Source organism: Mesoplodon bidens (assembly GCF_964165515.1).
Source record: "Mesoplodon bidens genome assembly, contig: HAP1_SCAFFOLD_179, whole genome shotgun sequence".
In the NCBI taxonomy this organism is placed as follows: Eukaryota; Metazoa; Chordata; class Mammalia; order Artiodactyla; family Ziphiidae; genus Mesoplodon; species Mesoplodon bidens.
In genome coordinates, this window is record NW_027671490.1 from 644,578 (window position 1) to 660,076 (window position 15,499).

The 15,499-nt window shown below is 34.8% G+C and overlaps 1 long non-coding RNA gene across 2 annotated transcripts in view; it reads right to left on the bottom strand.

Moving 5' to 3' along the window:
- Nucleotides 1-15,499, bottom strand: part of LOC308611293 — a 37,159-nt gene that overhangs the window by 4,545 nt on the left and 17,115 nt on the right. The window contains exons 2-3 of one of the 2 annotated variants that reach the window (XR_014014826.1): nucleotides 2,208-2,428; nucleotides 600-688 (exon numbers count right to left, since the gene is read on the bottom strand). This is a non-coding gene — a long non-coding RNA (uncharacterized lncRNA). Of the gene's footprint in view, nucleotides 1-539; nucleotides 689-2,207; nucleotides 2,429-15,499 lie in introns of those variants that run through there. The other variant, XR_014014827.1, reaches the window with a different exon arrangement.

Consider the following 15,499-nt stretch of genomic DNA (forward strand, 5'->3'; position numbering starts at 1 on the left):
TGTGTTCAGATAGCAAGAAAGGATTCTCAATATCAGTTCAGCCTATCCTATTGACTGAAAGCATTTACCTTGTTTCTTTTACAACTAACTTGAATATTATGAGTCTTACATCTAATATACAGTACTCTTCACCCTTCTTGGAACGTCTATGCTCAATAAGGACATTAGTTGATTTGTCACTAATATTGCTTTCCCTACATGTGAGTGCATTCAGAGTTCTATCCTGTCCCATATACATAGCATAATCTTATATTTTGTATCTAACTGGCATCAGTTTTCCTTTTTTTTTTCGATTTACTTTTAAGGTTTACTTTTAGCAGGACTGTACTGAAACACTCTTACACCTTAGTAGATCTAATTGTCTGGACTTAAAATAATAGATTTCTCTATCACAGGGGCATTTGTCTGTACAGATACTGATTTCTGTTCTCTGCACATGTTTTCATGTTATATGCCCAGTGTAATATGAAGCGAGTTAATTTATTGTGTTGCATATAGTAAAGAATCCAGCAGAATAATGTTACTTAGGGTTTTTTTTCATTATTTCTATGAATAACAACAACATCAACAATAATAGTAATAGAAAAGATAATTTCTACCTATAGCAAGTCTCAGTTTTTTCTTAAATGCAGTAGAAGGCCCTTCACACTCTATTTGTCAGCTTGGCTTCAGGTTTTCATATTGTTGGCTAGAAGACAGATAAAGGGGATTATGGACAGAACTGAGCCTGGTTTCTGCTAATCTCCAACTTGAATTCTTTCAAGGGTTGCAAAATATGATTCAAGTATTTCACAGGCCTTTATAACCTTTGTCATCTGTCTGGTATATGTGCCATCATGGGTGGATTTGGAACTGACATTTTATATCTCTGATCTCAACTGTATAAATATTTGTTTAGACTGACTATCAACATAGAACACAGACATTCTCTTCTGATGTATGGATGATAGAATAGTCCTTAACTGGGCCCCTAAGGATGGGGCAGACACAAACTAACAGAGGGCAATGAGGCAAATTTTCAATGAACTCAGATTTTATATTTTCCTTTAGGTAAAAGAGTGGTTGCTTCTATACCAAAAAACTATTTCTTATAATTTGGGTTACATTAAAAATATCTCATATATACAACCATTTATCGGAATCTATAATAGTGACTTGGTTTTCTTAAATACATTATATATGGAGTCCTTTAGACTGGAATTAAATTAATCATGGTTGTTATTTTTTTTTTCTATAGACTTCCCAGCTATTTTCCCCTAGGAAAACTCTCTTAAATAATCAAGAGAAATATTTTAGGCAACATTATGTAAATCATCACCCTTATTAGATGAATTAATATTCTTGAAGTTATAGCTCATTTCATGGAAATCAGATTAACCTGATGTTATGGGCATTGTCATTTATCAGTAAGTTATTTGTTAATATGCTCAGTATGTGACATAAAATATGTAACTTTAATAAGAGAATGGATCACCTCAAATAATTTAGCAAATCTTGAAAATGATAAGGATTAAAATTGTGGATGTATAAAGGACACAGAAGCTTGGAGAACTTTAAAACCATCTATTTCTCTCCTGTTTCCCTCACACAAGGAAATGAAGGCTGACACTTTAGCATGGTTTGGAAATCCTTCTAAAAATTATCTGACTTTCTCTTAGAATTAACAAGTAATTTAAAGTTTTAAGAACTGCAGAACTGATCACATGAATTACCATAATTTAGTCAAGAATGTTTTTGAATATCCACCTTTTGACAAACATTGTACATATATATACCAGGTTGTAGAGATGAATAAAATCATCCTTAGTCTCAAATAACTGAAAGAAAAATCCCCCAATATTAGTGAATACTGAGGAATTAAGGATGATGCTATGAGAAAATTTTTATAATGTGAAATTTATTAAGTTAAATAAAATATTGTGCTTTTGAGAATAGAATGACTTGGTTTCGTTCTAATGATACTGATGATAGACAGTTGCTGTATTTTGCAGAAGTTTTATGGGAGCAAAATAAAAACTTGATAATGTGATATAAATTTGGTCCCCCAAGGCGATTTTTATTGTTATTTCTATTGGTGTTGTTAATGAGAGAAATTTCTGTGAGCTATTAGAAAAAAAAATGTGGATATCAATATCTAATCAAAAAGAAGGACAAAATAATGGATAATTAGAGAATATATATAACCAGTAAGTTAAAAATATACTCACATGCTAAGGAAGCACAGTGGTGGAAGTTTTGCTCATCATAAACTTTAACAGTGAGTAGAAGGTATCTTGGTGTCTTGGGTGTGGGAAGATATGCTAACAACCAGTGATAGATCCGTTGTAAAATTTGGAACTGTTCCTTTGGTATTAAATTTCACTTAAGACCTGTGCTTCTGGACAGGATGGAGTAACAGGAACTGGATTTACTCTCCTGGCTTAAACTGCTAAAAGTAAAAAAATATATATATTAAACAATACTTTTAGACATTGAACAACAAACAGCACAAGACAACGGTTGTATAAAGCTGTTAATTATAATGACAACCCATAAAAACCAGTGGCATAATGTTTTGTGTAATACAGTTAAATGTTGGTGTTTGAACAAGTCCCTGGTCACCTGTGAAAAATAAAGGTGGATTCTCTTTTCATATTTATTAACAAAATGAATTTCATAGGGATGCAGTATTTAAATATGTTAAAATACTACAATTACTAGAAGAAAACATTTTTGTTTTATTTAATAAAAGTTAATTTTTAAAATTTTTTATATTTTTATGTGTTGCATTTATTGCTTTAAGATTATACAAATATGTTTTGATATAATTTAATACATGCAGCATCAACTAGAGTATTCAGTACACAGAGTATTCAATGGGTATAGGCTTAGTAGTGGGACCAAATTAGCCCTAGACTAAATTGTTTCACTTGCAGCCTAATAAGGCTTACAAGGAAGCCTCAAAATGATCAAACTATTTCTTAACTACCTCTTTGAGCAAAGTTACAAATATTTACAAAAATACAAATACGCCCTGCAACCAGTAAAGTAAAATTCACAATATCTGACATGCAATCTAGAATTACTAGGGATGCAAAGACGAAGGAAAATATAACCCATAACAAGGAGAAAAATTAATTAATGAAAACAGACTGAAAAAGGGTACAATCAGTAAACAAAGACATTCAAACAGTTATTATAACTAATTTTCATAGGTTCAAAAAGTTTAAAGGAAAGCGTCAACATCTTAAATAGACATACAGAGGATATAAAAATAACCCAAATTGAGTTCCTAGAGATGAAAAATATAGTTTCTGAGATGAAAAATAAACTGGATGGGATTAAAAGAGATGAGGTAATGCAGAAGCAAAGATTGACCTCCCTGCAAAAGCAAAAGTTTGTTATTATAATCTGTCCCACTGAGTAGTCCAAATATAAAGTCTGAAGTGCAAAATGCCAGCTTGGTCTTCTTTTTCCATTTCAAGTTTGCTTTACCCTTTCTGGTTTGTGCTTCCAAAACTAATTAAAGTATAAAATTATGAAAATTGTATTCAATGGTGTTAAAATTAAGCATCTATCCATTTTATGGATTGCCCTGCATAATGCAAATATCTAAAATCTAAATATTATGTGTATATAAACATATATGTATACATACATATATGGATATATATCTCACTAGCAGAATGAAAAGAAAATATGAAAGTACAACAAAAGTTGTGGAGGAATATAGTAAAGGAAAGTAAAATGATAGTATTTTTGTTTTTAGATATAGTTGCCCTACGCAGTGGAAAAAGGATATACGGATTAGCATATTTTATTTTCTGAGAAGCATGAATCAATTTAAAAGATGAATGGGCAGATGAATTTAAAGAATCATTAATTTAAATACATAATCAGTCTTCAATTTTTTTGTTACTGACAACATCCCCTTTAAGATTTTCAAAATGCTGAAAGGTGGGATTCCAAGATTTTTAGTTGCTATAGAAGCAATTATTAGCAAATCCTTTCTTCTAATCTCATTACAGAAAATAGTGCCCTTTGTGCCCAGAGAACTCCCATTAGAACAGATAGCTAGTGGGAAGCAGCCACATAGCACAGGGAGATCAGCTGGGTGCTTTGTGACCGCCCAGCGGGGTGGGATAGGGAGGGTGGGAGGGAGGGAGACGCAAGAGGGAAGTGATATGGGAACATGTGTATATGTATAACTGATTCACTTTGTTATAAAGCAGAAACTAACACACCACTGTAAAGCAAGTATACTCCAATAAAGATGTTAAAAAAAAAAAAAAGGAACTGCATTTCGGAGCAGCTCAGAACATAGGGTGTACCACTCTGGAGCTATCCGACATTTCCTGTGTCTGATTAAATATTGTGTATATATGCTATGTATTTATATCTCCATCTAAATATACGTCTGTATCTCCTAAAATACTCTCTCACATATAATGAAGTCACAGTTTCCAGATAGTTGTTCTGGTAGTCATTAGACAAAATATAGTCTCATTTATTTAAAAAATGTGAAATGAGAGAAATGTATGAAAAACTTGATCCATCTTCTGACTGAATTTGTGGTATTGGTACCTTCAGAAGAGGAAATAATTAATTTATTGTAAATTATTTTATTCCTCATTTATTAGAGAGGAAATTTATAAACTGAAACTGTTAGGGCTTAAAGGGTTTTTTTCCAGAAGATAATATCTGTGGTTCTCACCTTACACTGAGCAGTATATCACTAGTAAACAATCAGACAAATAGGTACATTATTAAGTTATTTTATTTTCACCTGGCTTTTTAATACTATCATCTGATATACATCATATTAATTGACACTGCAATTTCTTCCTTGATTTGTATATTTTTTTCTACAAACACTTTGCATTCCAACTTCCACGTATCTGATTTACTCATCCCTGTGATGGTCTTCATCTTCAGACATCTTGCTGTCTGGGCTGTTCAACCCTGTGACAGTAAAAGCACACTCACTAGGGACTAGGAGTTTGAGAAGGACTTAGAAAATTGTTTGGAACCTGAAAAAAATGGCTCCAGAATATGAAAACAAATCTGCAAAATGGAGATCAAAACTTGTGTAATTAATATTTTCAACTAATATTACTACAACAGCAATGTTACTCAGCTTTCATATAGTTATCTCTAAATTATATTGGATATGTGACTTGGGCACATTTTAATGCATTTGATAACATTTAGGGTAAAGCTTCTAAAAGGGCAATTGCCTAGGACTGAGGAAGGTTTAAAAATGGCCCTGCACAGAATGAACTAGAAGTGACTTCAATGGGAGGCTGAGGCAGAGATGCTGGACCCGGAGAGTGACAGAGCAGGCGTACATTGGAGAGAGCTTTCCTATATAGGAGAGCCAAGAATGTGTTACTTATTGAGGGGGGAGCATGAGGGTAGTGGACACTATAATGAGAATCCTAGGATTGCTCCTAGATTTCTAACTTGGATAAATGACAGGACGGTACTCTTTGGTGAATACTAAAGGAACAGCAACAGCAGCAAAAGTCTAAGAATGGAACTTTAACATATCACAATGCCACCTTTAAAGTTAATTTGGCATTCTTCCCGTTTTGAATGAATGAAAATACATTAATTAAAGACATACACGGGCTTCCCTGGTGGCGCAGTGGTTGAGAGTCCGCCTGCCGATGCAAGGGACACGGGTTCGTGCCCCGGTTTGGGAAGATCCCACATGCCGCGGAGCGGCTGGGTCCGTGCGCCATGGCCGCTGAGCCTGCGCATCCGGAGCCTGTGCTTCGCAACGGGAGAGGCCACAGCAGTGAGAAGCCCGCGTACCACACACACACAAAAAAGACATACACATTCACACACCTGCTAATATCTGCTCTTCTGCAATCGTGTTTTCTGTATAGTGTCTAAATATCTATTCCAGTTGAAGTAGTGCTTAAACACTTCAATAGGCCTCTTTTCAGCCAAAAAGAAAAACTGTCTATGACTGTTTCAACATATTTTAAATATATGTATAATCATTGCCAACTTGTCTGCTTTGCAGATTCTAGTTTCCTATACAATATTTAATATCTCCCTTTATTGAAAATGTCATTGCTCAGTATTATGATTGTTTTTCATTTTGATTATATGTCTGAATATTAGAATTATTGATTAATCTCTTTATTAATGGAATAATCTCAGCACAATGTTCAATACACTTCTCTACCATTATTATATGTTATTTTAAAGATTTTCCATACAGTTACTTTAAATGGGATTTTCAGATTTTTCAGGCTTTTTGAAGTCAGTAGGATAGGCTCCAGTGAGTAAAAGAAATGCTGAAGAACAACAATATGAATTAAACAAATTTAAGTAGTTAAGAAAGCACTAATCTAGTCATTGGGAAATGTATACTAATATTTACATAGTATGTATATATAAATCAATAGTTTCTAAATGAGATAATCTACTGAACAAAATATCTTAAAATATGAATGAAAAGATGTTGTAAAATCTCTATATGATTAAAGTACAAAAATTTTTATAAGCTTGGAAGATAAATAATAAGTGCATTTTTGTCTGGGAGACAAGTTGTTATCTGGGAAACCTCAAGACATTTTGTAGATTATTGAAATCACTTTACTATCAATCTTGAGCATTTCTCCTATCAACTCTATAATTAGTATTGGAAATTACCATGATGACTCTATTTCACTATCAGGAACATTGAAGAAACTATTTCAAGTGCTAAACATTGGTTTTAACAAATAAAAAACAATTCATCTGAAGAAGATGTTACAATGAGCTGAGGAATTAAAAGATCTCAAAGTAGAGAAATTTCACTGACTGCAGTATAAACAACTTGAGGGTAGAGAGTGTCTGTTTTTCCTGTTTGCCCTCCAAATTTGGGAACAGTTTTATATGCACGGTGCAGGGTAATAAGCAAATGTTTAACAAATGAAAAGTACTGAATTCATTACCTTGTGGTACAAATTAGGATTTCTTTTGTACTGTAACTAGAAGATTTTAACTTCAGCATTATGAATTATTAATGTCTTTATCTGATTCCCAGTTCTGTGTCAACCAAACTTACTTGAGTGATAATTAGAGGACTTCATGTTTATCCTATCTTCTAGGATTTCACTTTTGCATATCTGTTAATTCATAATTTTGACATTTTTATAGCACAACCAAAGACTATAAAAACACATAGAGCAAGCACTTGCCAAAGAACTCTAAATAAAACACATCTCAGATATGAAATTAGATCCATGCTTGGTTCTACTTCTAAGTGCTTCATCTAAAGAGAGACGTGCAACACTGCTGCATGAATTAATCACCTAGGGTGACTTTTAAACCTACCAACAGCTGGCCCCTCTATCATATCTGATTTTATTCAATAGTCTAAGTGATAATAATTTCTGGATCAAGAACTTTATTTTACTGGTTGTAAAGGTGGGCACATGCACACGCACACAATCCCCAGTGCTTTTAAAAATTGTGGGACAGAATTAATCATAACTATTGAGTTTAAATGCCATTTATCAACTTATTAAAGTGCAAGCATGCAGGGAAAATAAGCTAAAGACAAGACTTTCGTTTTTCAATTTATTTTTTAAAAGTCTTGTAGAAATCTTTATGAAATTAACACAAAATGGTGGTACCAAAAATCTTTTTGCTTTGTTTATTCCCTAGTCTGTGGCAATGTAAAGAGTGGAAGTTAACCCGGAATTTAAGTTAAGGAAAGCTATATTGTATTAAGTTTAACCAAAATTCTCTAACTTGCCATATTTTTTCAAATAAATAAACTTTCTATTCTCTTCCCTCTCTCCTCATCTCCCTTAAGGTATGTCAACTCTAACCCCGCCCCCCCATACACACACCTTGTTGCCTCTGATATTATCTCCTCTACTAGAGGCGCTTTTGTACTTATTGCTACACGATAGTTCAACAATAAAATGTGATAAATGCAGGCAAAGGTGTTTCAAGAAAGAAGGTAAATGTCCTTACACGTTTTCAACATAGAAACAAAAAGTTTACAAAACAGCAAAATTAAAAAAAAATAGTTATAGATAAAGTTTGCAGATAATGTTGTCATCCCTCTTAAAAGAAGAGGGATAAGGCACAGAAGAAATGTAGTGTTGAGGACAATGAAAATCAGCAGTTATTGAAATCTATTTATGCTGCATTCAATGGATTTAGAAGACAGAGGCTTGAGTGCTGTCGTTATTACTTGTTTGCCATTTGATGGTGGGCAAAATATTTAATTTCATTGGGTTTCTCTTTCTATGCCTCTCAAATGTGGATTCCCAGGCTAAGAAAATATTTCAAATCTTTTCTAGGTCTAAAAGTCACAGACCTTAGTGTACCCTTTCTAAAGGCCACATTTTCACAAAAGATAGCATTCTTGTAAAACACCTTCATAGAAAGAAAAAGCTATAGTTAGAAAGCCCACTCAGTGTCCAGGGTTTTCTGAAGTCGTACTGCTGTTTGTAACCAGGTGTAGGCCAGTAGGACAACACATTTGCTTTAATAACTGTCCAGATTTCTTGGAGTTAAAGATAAGTGTTTCATTATTCTAAGTGTTGACCTAAGAAATTATTGAAAATAAGAATTGTTCTAATTTACTTCTTGAATTGCCCAGTTCTTACATGGCCTGACACGAAAGGCGATGTAAAAGATTGCATTTAAGTTTGGACATATAGCCTTCATCCTGCTGTTTCATCACAGACCTCTTACAAGATAAACACGTGCAACCATTTTGAGTTTCTGAATGGGAGTGCTCCTTATAGTATTTTCCCCTTATAAATTTCTTGCCAACTTACTCCAATTTGAATGCAGGTAGAAATTTATAAATTTCTCCAAGAACTTATTTTTATTTTTATGAATCTTACTGATTTTGTGTTAATACCGAGGACTTTATCAAATTCATAGACATTTGATAGAATAAAAAGCAAAAGCATAATTCGGAAAAATCCAAAAACCTCAAATAGAAAATAAGATGCTATGTTGTTAGTAACAGAAATTAGCACAAATAGACTGAAAAACTGACCACCATTGTAAACTGAGCTTTTAACTATGGCAGTCACCAGGAAAAGGAGGGTTACTCCTCTTTTTTTTGCCTTCTTTTAACAATCTCGAAAATTAAAGAAAGATTGAAATGACAATAAAAATAATTTATTTCCCAAACCATTTGAGAGTAGTTGCTAACACAATGCAATGTCTCCCCCAAATCCTCTAGTATTTCCTACAAACACATATCCAAATATAATCATGAAAATAAGGAAATTAACACTGACACATGACCACAGAGCTACTAATCCTCAGACCCCTTTCAAGTTTTGTCAATTATCCCCATCATGTCCTTCATAATAAAAGGATCAGCCCAGTGTCACATGTTGCATCTAGTTGTCCTGTCTCTTTAGTTTTTTAATCTGGAAAATTTTCTCAGGCTTCCCTTGAATCTCATGAACTAGAAAGTTTTAAAGAATATGGATCAGTTATTTTGTAGGATTTAGCTGTTTGTATTTGTCTCATGATTATTCAGGATATGTGTAGTTGGCAGGAATAACACAGTGGTGAAGCTCTGTTCTTCTCACTGCTTCCTATCAAACAATTTTGGCAAACTTTTAACCTGTAACCTTACTGGAATATCATGTGACTCATTTGATTAAGGTGTATCACCCAGTCTTCTCCATTGTAAAGTTATTTTTTTCTCCTTCATTATTAATAATTTTTGTGGTAAGGCACTTTGTAATTATGTAAATATCCTGTTCCTCATCAAACATAATTTACTCAATTTAATTATTTAAATCAGTATGAACTCATAGACTCCTATTTTATTCAATTGAGTATAATACATTTCTGCCATTATTTATTTTGAGGCTGAGATTGTTCAAGATTTGTCCAGTGGAAACCCCTTCAGTTTGGCTTCTATATCCTTTGATGTTTCCCAATTATTCTGTGATAACTCCCTTCTTTTTTTTTTAACATCTTTATTGGAGTATACTTGTTTTACAATGGTGTGTTAGTTTCTGCTTTATAACAAAGTGAATCAGTTATACATGTATCCTCATATCTCTTCCATCTTGCATCGCTCTCCTTCCCACCATCCCAATCCCACCCCTCTAGGTCACAAAGCACCAAACTGATCTCCCTGTGCTATGCGGCTGCTTCCCACTAGCTATCTATTTTTCGTTTGCTAGTGTATATATGTCCATGCCACTCTCTCACTTTGTCACAGCTTATCCTTCCCCCTCCCCATATCCTTAAGTCCATTCTCTAGTAGGTCTGTGTCTTTATTCCCGTCTTACCCCTAGGTTCTTCATGACATTTTTTTTTTTTTAGATTCCATATATATGTGTTAGCATACGGTATTTGTCTTTCTCTTTCTGACTTACTTCACTCTGTATGACAGACTCTAGGTCCATCCACCTCACTACAAATAACTCAATTTCGCTTCTTTTTATGGCTGATCCCTTACTTCTTGAAACAATAATATGTTCTAGGGTCATCTTATATTTTCCCTGTAGCGGTTCTAGAATCAGCCATTTCTCCAAAGACCTTTAGTTCCTTCAGTTGGAGAGCTGTATTTAGAAACCAAGATCTGGACACTAGGTGTATTCATTGCTCTTGGGAAGCAGTGGTCCCAGGTACTCTCAATAGGCAGAGCTAGGGGATTTATGTACATATATACATACACACATATGAAAACACATATTCATAACCATTTACACATATTCACAAACACATTCATAAACATATGCATACATATAGTCTATGTTTTTTCTATAATGTCTCTATATTGAAAATCATGTGTTCACATTAACATCCTCCATTCCCTTTCAACACCCTTTCATTCTAGTTTTTGCCCTTTTCATATTTTAACTCCCTCCACAGATATTAAAATAACACTGATTACCATATTCTTAATATCCTTAATTATTTGATCAATCTTCCTGTATTTAAGTAAATTCTTGTAGCTGCCACTTTCCCATCCACACATTTTCTCCACCTGGCACGGGTTAGGACAATCTGTACACAGTGGTTGCCAAGGCCACTTCCTCATGTGGATGCCCTTTCACACGAATCAGACTTCAGCAGTCAACTCCAGGCTCCCTTATGCAGACATCCTCTCCCCTTTCTCAGACTCTGAGACCCAATGCCAAGTCATTTGGTTCCTTGAATGCCCACCTCCCCCATGCTGACAAAGGGTTATTTTACCTCACTTAATGGACTAATTTGTTCAAGAAGGGAAGGGATCACAACACTATAAAGCAGTTATACTCCAATAAAGATATAAAAAAAAAAGGGAAGGGACAAGGAAGGGGATGAAGAAAGGGAGGTGGACAGGGATGAACAGGTATCTTTCCTTTCTAAACAATATTTGAAGAGGCCCTTCATTTAGAAGTTGCAAAGACATTATGAAGTAGCAGCTGAAGAACTGAAACAATGACATATATTTACACATCTGTATCCCTACATCTATGACACACAATGTACACCTAATTTTATAGCAACCAAAATATAATTTAACAAAACTTATGATGCTTAGCCATACACTTTAATACTCAGCAACTTAAAAAAATGTGCAGTGCCATTTGGCTGTTAACTATCATCCATTTATATGAATGGATGTGTAAAACTCCTAGCCAAGAGTGCTTGGGATAGCATCTCTACTGATCCTTACTGGATCCTCTTCTTCTTTTGTCACTCTTTTCAGTCATTTGTTGATTCTCGATTGTATCTCATTGGTGACTTGCATGACCATTGGTAATCATATCTGGGCAAATACCCCAGCTTGGTGTCTCTCAAAGGGCTGACTGAAAACCACCTGCAACAGAATCAACTGTGGTACTAGATAAAATTCAGGTCCACAGGCCCTGTTCTGATTTCCTGCTCAGAAGCTCTTTAGAGAGTAATGAGTATTTGGAAAATACCTTAGCTAATTCTCACACATTAACACTGAAACCATGGTGGAGTTTGCATGTCTACAATTCCTCAAAGTTCACGGTTTAAAACACATAGGTCTCACCAACTACAGTTCTTTTATTTTAGCTTCATCAATTCACATTTGTTATTTAACCAACTTGGAAATTGCCAGATGTGTGAATAGCCGCCAAAGTAAAATGTATCTATCTTTTGCAAAAATGTCTTCTACCAAATGTCTCTACAAAATGAAATGTAAATACCTTCTAAGATCTTGCTTGGAGGAACCTTACAGATTTTTTAAATCTTCCAGGTTTTAGGGAATAGCAAGTGCAAAGGCCCTGATGTTGGGAAAGCCACTGCAGAAAGAAAATCTGGATGTGTGTGTGAGAGAAGAGTAGTAGTAAACGAGCTTGGAGAGTAGGGCAGAAGAAATACTGAATAAAGCATGTGGGACAGGTAAAAAGTTTAATTTTTATTCTAAAGTGATGGGAACAGGTTTTGGGAAATAATGTGATATGATTCATGGTTTTTTTGTGATTATTCTGGCTATTGTATTGGTTATAGACTATAAGGATTGGGGCAAGAGGGGAGGAAGCAAGGAGGTTGTGGAAGAGGCTGCCTATTGCATTAGATGAGGCAAGCAATGATGGCTTGGAGTAAGTAAAGACGGCAAGAGTAAGGTGAGAGGTAGGTTGATTCAGGATGTATTTTCAAGTTAGACTGGCAAGAATTTATGATGGACTGGACACAGGAATTGTGGGAAAGTGGGAGTTCAAGGATGAATCTAACATTTTTGCCTGAGCAACTGGATGAGTTATGGAGCCAGGGAAAACGGGAGTGCAATGGATGGATCAAAGCAAAATATTGAGTTTTATTTGCTAAGTTTGAAATGTCTATTATGCATAGATTGGAGATATTTAGTGGGAAATTGGAATTAGGAGTCTGGAGGTTAGGTGAGTGCTTAGGGCTAGAAGTACGAATTGGGGAATCATAAGTCATCTTCCCATTCAAGTAATGGGACTAGATTAAAACTCATGAGTAGTTAAGGTAGATGGAGAGTGAAGGGGGCCAGGAATGAGCCTTAGGGCATTCTAAAAGACATTGAGGGATGGGAGGCATCACCAAGGGAGACTGCCAAGGAATGGTGAGTGAGGAGGGGAGAAATCTAGGAGAGGATGGTGTCCTGGTAGCCAGTGAAACAAAATATTCATTCTGGAAATGATGAGGTTCATTTCCCAAAGTTTCTTGAATTGATGATCATTTGAAACTTGGTATTTTAAAAAGAGCTTTAGCAAACAGAAAAGAGAATAATTTTCTATCATGAGTGATTGATTGCAGTAGCATGGGGAATGGAAAAGTTGTGAAAAGGGAATCAAGAATCTATGTAAAAGACAATTTTAAACAAAAGTATTCATTTAAAAAACAAGTACACAATATTTAGACATTATATTTTGTCTTTGTGTCAACAGCAGCTACAGCATGCTGTAAGTGAAAGATGAAGGATTACAGTTTAATATCAAATCAGGGAAAAAGGTGAAATAGTTGAATTCTTTGTAGATTTTTAATAGATTTCAAACCTCTATTGGTTTTGAATAATGCCATATTTCAAACATACTTTTCTAAATAATCATAACAATTTTAGAATCAGAATAAACCTTATATAACCTTATATAAAACTTATTTAAATGCACATATAGTTCATTTTTATGGGTAAAACTAGGACTCTGGTATTCTGATTACCAGTACTATTTCTTATTGCAACACACTGTTTAAATGTATAGATGATTGAAAAAAAGAGCATACCAGTGATCTCTTAAATGTTTTACAAAATATTAAGTAATTACAATTAGGGGAAATAAAGCTCATGAGGATTAAATTACAGGAAGAGTTTATAAGAGGGCAAACAAGTAGGAGATGTTTTTCCACACAGATAAATATGAGGTTTTAGTAGAAAATGACCAAAACTGCATTTATAAGGTCATGATACTAGCTAAATGAAATAAAGACAACCATCATGTAAATAACATATAATTTTGAAGGTGAATTTTGAATATGGAGACTGGTACAGATTAACATCTGATTATAATAAAAATCAGACAGGCAGGGTAACAAGGTCTTCTTCATCCAATCACAGCTTATCAGGAATAAGGGAACCTCTTGATACTTTGGTATGTGCCATTTTAGGACAATGAACTTGGTACAAAGTGAACACCTGGTACAAGAAATAGTTTAGAAACATAAATATGATTCAAGAAATTCATGGATGGTGAAAGCTATGTTGCATTATTTCAAAAAGTTTTAGACAAGAAATATGCTGTCATTGGAATTGGTGTTTCTCAATAAGTAATGCATCGTTTCTTCCTGTCCACTTTCGAGATTTTTTTTGTCTCTACTTTTCAGAAGTTTCGTTGTAACGCGTCTTGGCAAGGATATCTTTGCGTTTTTCCTCTTTGGGTTTGTTCAGATTCTTGAATTTGTGTTTATGTGTTCTAAAAAATTGGGAACTTTTTAGCCATGATTTCTTTGAATACTTTGTCAGTCCTACTTGCCCTCTGTTTTCATTCTGGAACTTTGATGATATGAATGTTAGTGCTTTTGTTACTGTTTACAGGTTCTTGAGATCCTGTTCTTTCTCCCATCTTTACCCCTCAGTCTATTTTTCTCTGTACATTTGGTACATTGTATTGATCTCTTCTAAGTTCATGATTCTATGCTTTGTAATCTCCAGTCTACTCTTGAGCAAAGTTTCGTTTTTTTTTTTTTGAGCAAAGTTTTTTGATTGTTGTATTTTTTAGTTCTACTGTTCTCATTTGTTTTTATTGTTATAGCTTCTAGTTCTTTGTTTACATTTTCTATTTTTCCCATTTCTGTCAAGGAACACATAATTGCTAATTGAAGCATTTATGTGACAGCTTATTTAAAATCCTTGTCTGATCATTTGAATAGATGTTTTATCTCAGTGTTGGTGTATGTTTATTGTCTTTTCTCATTTATTCTGTGATTTCCTGGTTCTTGGTGTCATAAGTATTTTTCCATTGTATTCTAAACATTGTGAGTTATTATATGACTCTGTAACCCATTTAATTTTATTATTACTTTTTAGAAGGAAGTCATCCTATTTGAGGCGTAGTATGAGGACTGGGGGATTACGTACAGATTTCCATTGGGCCCTACTGACGATACCCCAGCAAAAGTGGGCACTTACATTGTCTCACTGCAGACAGATCAAGTAGAAGTGCAGCTATCCTACTGGCCCTTCTGACACCTTCCCCCCAAAAGTGGGAACATTAGTATCATTGTGTTGCCTTTTAGTAGGAGTGGAAGTTCATCTCCCCAGTAGATTTCTTTTTTTTTTTTTTTTTTTTTTTGGCAGTACGCGGGCCTCTCACTGTTGTGGCCTCTCCCACTGCGGAGCACAGGCTGCGGACGCGCAGGTTCAGCGGCCATGGCTCACGGGCCCAGCCGCTCCGCGGCATGTGGGATCCTCCCGAAACGGGGCACGAACCCGCGTCCCCCGCATCGGCAGGCGGACTCTCAACCACCGCGCCACCAGGGAAGCCCTCCCCAGTAGATTTCTTGACATAGGGGAGGGGAGAAGTGAAGTGTTTGCTGTCCT